Source organism: Camelina sativa, chromosome 12 (genome assembly GCF_000633955.1).
Source record: "Camelina sativa cultivar DH55 chromosome 12, Cs, whole genome shotgun sequence".
Taxonomy (NCBI): Eukaryota; Viridiplantae; Streptophyta; class Magnoliopsida; order Brassicales; family Brassicaceae; genus Camelina; species Camelina sativa.
In genome coordinates this window covers 28,491,825-28,496,960 of record NC_025696.1, presented here as the reverse complement: position 1 = coordinate 28,496,960, position 5,136 = coordinate 28,491,825, and positions in this window count along the sequence as shown.

Below are 5,136 nucleotides of genomic sequence, written 5' to 3'. Positions count from 1 at the left end.
GCTGGAATACTCCGTACCCGCTCCAGCCACGGACTACAACTCGGACCCGGCTAGACAAGCTCAAGTCGCGGTCTGCTTCTCAAACCACTTCTTAAACCTTGCCTTCATCCTCGCCTCGGGCTCCCAAGTCTGCTCCTCTACTCCGTCACAGTCCCACAAGACTCTCATCAAAGGAATCTTCTTCTTCCGAAGTTCCTTGACTCTCCTCTCGAGCACCCTCAATGGTCTCGCCTCTAAAGTCATTTTAGGCTGAAGATCCTCAGGAATCTTAGCCAACAGCTGAACACCCTCATGAAGACACTTCCTCAGCATCGACACATGAAATACCTTATGGAACGCACGCATAACCTCAGGCAACTCCAACCGGTATGCCACTGGTCCCACCCGCTCAACCACTCTGAACGGACCCATGTACCTCGGACTCAACTTAGTCTCCGTCAATGACCTGTTCGGACCCCGCAACATGGCCATCTTGAGGTACACTCTATCACCAACCTGAAACTCAAGATCCTTTCTCCTCTTATCAGCATAGCTCTTCTGCCGATCCTGAGCCTCCTTCATGTTCAGCCTCAAAACCCGAATCTTCTCCGAGGTCTCCTGAACAAAATCTGCACCAAATATGCTCCTCTCCCCCACCTGAGTCCAACATAAAGGTGTACGACACGGCCTCCCATACAGGGCCTCATAAGGAGCCATCCCAATACTAGCCTGGTAGCTGTTGTTATAAGCAAACTCCACCAAACTCAAGTGATCTGCCCAATGACCACCCCAATCCAGCACACACATCCTCAATAAATCCTCCAAAATCTGGATCGTCCTCTCTGACTGACCGTCCGTCTGAGGATGATAGGCTGTACTCATATGCACCTTCGTGCCCAACTCTGCCTGAAACGCCCTCCAGAACACCGAAGTGAACTTGGAATCTCTATCAGACACAATACTAACAGGCACACCATGCAATCTGACTATCTCCCTCACATACTTCTTGGCCAAAACCGCTGCTCCATCAGTTTTCTTGATGGCCAGAAAATGTGCAGACTTAGTCAAACGGTCCACAATGACCCAAATAGCATCAAACGTCCTCGACACAGGTAAACCTACCACGAAGTCCATCGTGATCAAATCCCACTTCCACTCTGGAATGGGTAAACTCTGTAACAAACCACCAGGAACCTGATGCTCCGCCTTCACCAGCTGGCAAGTATCACACTTCGCCACCCAGTCAGCTACGTCCTTCTTCATCCCGACCCAGTGATAGTACCGCTTGAGGTCACGGTACATCTTGGTCGCTCCTGGATGAATAGAGAACTTGCTCGAATGAGCCTCTCTCAGTATCTCCTGCCTCAAATCCTCACCCTTGGGCACACAGATCCGACCATGCACAAGGATAGTACCATTAGCAGAAACCTGATACTCTGCACCCGCAGCCTTAGAGGCATTCACCAGCCCCTCATCACTCTCCTGAGCTAACCTCACTCTGCTCAACAAATCTGCTCTATCAACTGCCTCCAAACCCAAAGGTTCTTGTGAGATAGCACACAAACTCAATGCACTAATCTCACCTACCAACACCTCCATATCCTGCTCCTGAGCCGAAGCCACCCGCTTCCGACTCAAGGCATCTGCAACCAGATTAGCTTTACCAGGATGGTAAGCTATGTCCAAATCATAATCCGCTACTAACTCCATCCAACGCCTCTGCCTCAAATTCAGCTCAGGCTGAGTAAAAATATACTTCAGACTCTTGTGATCTGTAAATACCTGTACCTTCCCACCATACAGATAGGATCTCCAAATCTTAAGAGCAAAGATCACTGCTGCCATCTCCAAATCATGAGTAGGATAATTAGCTTCATGCTTCCGCAACTGCCGCGAAGCATAAGCTATAACCTTCCCCTGCTGCATAAGTACACAACCCAACCCCACTCTAGAAGCATCTGTATACACAACATAAGGCTCGTCCTGCTCAGGCAATGCTAACACCGGCGTGGTAGTCAACATCTGCTTGAGACTTGCAAAACTTGCCTCACACTCTGGTGACCACACAAACGGGACATCCTTCCCTGTAAGCTTAGTCATCGGCTGAGCCATACTCGCAAAACCCCGAACAAACCTCCTGTAGTAACCTGCTAACCCCAGGAAACTCCGAATCTCAGTGGCACTCTGCGGCCTCGGCCACTCCCTGATGGACTGAATCTTCTCTGGATCCACTGAAACTCCCTCAGCTGAAACAATATGACCCAAGAACCCCATCTCACGCTGCCAGAAACTGCACTTACTCAGCTTAGCAAACAACTTCTGCTCCCGCAGCTTCTCCAACACTGCTCTCAAATGTACTGCATGCTCCTCAGGACTCTTAGAATATACCAGGATGTCGTCGATGAAAATGATGACTGACACGTCCAGAAACTCCTGGAACACGCTGTTCATCAATCTCATAAACGCAGCTGGCGCATTTGTCAACCCAAACGGCATCACCACAAACTCGTAGTGCCCATATCTCGTCCTGAAGGCTGTCTTCCTCACATCTGCCTCATGTATAGGAATCTGATGATATCTTGATGCCAAGTCAATCTTGGAGAACCAAGTAGCACCCCTCAACAGATCCAACAACTCATCAATCCTCGGGAGAGGGTACTTGTTCTTCACAGTAACTCGGTTCAAACCCCGATAGTCAATACACAACCGAAAACTCCCATCCTTCTTCTTAACAAACAACACCGGAGCTCCCCACGGTGAACAACTAGGACGGATAAAACCCTTGCCCAACAAATCCTCCAGCTGCTTCTTCAGCTCTGCCATCTCTGCTGGAGCCATCCTGTAAGGAGCCTTGGATAACGGCATCGTCCCCGGTTCCAGCTCAATGGTAAAAGGATCCGACCGAGATGGTGGTAATCCCTGCAATGACTGGAACACATCCTCAAAGTCCTCCACAACCGGAATACCGCTAACCGTAGACTTCCCCACTGACTCTGGCATAGATATAGTAACCAGATAGGCCTCACGGCCCTTCTCGATCATCTTCCCTGCCTGAACGGCTGAGATCACGAGACTCCCCGAAGTCGGTCTAATACCCTGAAAAACCAACTTCCCTCCTGGACGCTCAAACTCCACTCTACCCCGATAGCAATCCAAATGCACCTTATACCGATGCAACCAATCCATACCAAGAATGACGTCATACAACTCCACTGGACTGATAAGCAAATCCGCTGGCCACGACTCTCCTGCGATCTGAATATCAACTCCTCCAGCTCGTCCAATAACCCTCAGAAACTTGCCTCCAGCAACTCTGACAACTCCTGAACGCTCTCCAGAATCCCCTCTGATCCCCGCACTCACGGCACACTCCGGAGTAATGAAGCTATGAGAAGCTCCAGAATCAAACATAACATGGGACTTAAACCCGCCCACCAACAAGGTCCCTACACAAATCTCATGTGTTGAGAACCTAACACTTGACCACAAGCAAAAACAAATATAATCTGAACTATTGAATTGACTAAGTTCGAATCTCAGAGGTTATACCTGTGATCGCTCCTGCACTAGTGCCACCGGGCTCCTGAGTCGAGTACACCTGAGTCGTCGGCTCAATCCAACCCACCGGCTGCACACCGTGCTGCACACCCTGCTGCACCCCTGGCTGAGCTCCAGCCTGCAACACTGCTACTGCCCTCTGCTGCAACTTGGGACAACGAGGCTTGATATGCCCCGTCTCTCTGCAGTAGTAACACACCCGAGTATCTGTCCGCGGCTCCGTCACCGCCCGCTGCTCTGTCACTGCCCGCTGCTCACCTCTCTGTGGACAGCTAGACACCTTGTGGTCCCTACTACCACACCCAAAGCATTTCGCACCCCCGTGCCTCGATCTCTGCATAACATCGAACTTCCTCTTCTGCCCCTGCGCAGGCTTGCCGCCCTTGCTAGGAACAGAAAGCGGCTGAGACTGCTGTGGCTGCACCGAAGAACTGACCACAACCACCTGTGACCTCAAGTCATCCTCTATCCCAGCTGCAACCTCAACCAGCTCTGCTCTCGTAGCATAGCTCCTCACTCTGCACCGAGTCCTCAAATCATCCCGCAGAGCCAACAAAAACCTCCGCACCTGAGCCGCCTCTGGCTCCCATGCCCTGCCTGCATACCCCACAAGCCGACTGAACTCTGCATCCAGCTCCCGCACTGTACGGTCCCCCTGAGTCAAACCCAAGAACCGTGCCTCCATACGATCAAGAGCCTCCTGAGGAAAATACTTGGAGTTAAACTCCCCCACAAAATCTCCCCAAGACATACCCCTCTGCACCCTCCGTGCTGTCACCGACCTCCACCACACACGAGCATCTCCTGACAAGTAAAACACTGCCAGATCCACCCTGTACCGGTCGGGACACCTAAGCGAAAGGAAAATATCCTCCATCCGCTCTCTCCACTCATCCGCTACACTCGGATCGGTACTTCCTGAGAAATACCCTGCTCCCACATGCCGCAGCTGCTCCATCATCCGCACATACTGAGCATCCACTACCTCGGCCCCCGGCTGCACACCTGCCACAGGCTGCACCGCTGGAATCTGCCCACCACCCACGGGCGGCACTACTGGATCCTGCCCACCAACCACTGGCGGCACAACTGCTGGAAGTCGCTGCAAAACCTGAGCTAGCAAGTCCATCAAGACATCCTCCCTGCCTGGAGCACCTCCAGCTGCAACCCTCACACCCGGGGCAACACCGTGACCGACACCGGGCCCATCCGCCCTGCCGTCACCCAAACCAGCCTGGTCTCCAGACACACTAGGATGAACCTGTGACTCCGCCACCTCCTCACTGGCCATGCTCTGGGTCACACTCACACTGGCCTCAGGAACCTGACCTCGTCCCCGACCACGACCACGACCACGACCACGACCACGACCACGACCACGACCGCGACCAACAGCATCCTCACCTCTAACCATCTGTATCATCCAAGAACAGAAGACTAAGCAAACAATAATTCTAATACACAAAAACACAACTTACCGTGGAATCACAAAACATGCTCGAAGAGGATGTTCTAGGACTTCATGCCACACACAATTGACTGACTCACACAGTCAATCATAGCATGGAATCCTAAACATCAACAGCAAAAGCACAATGA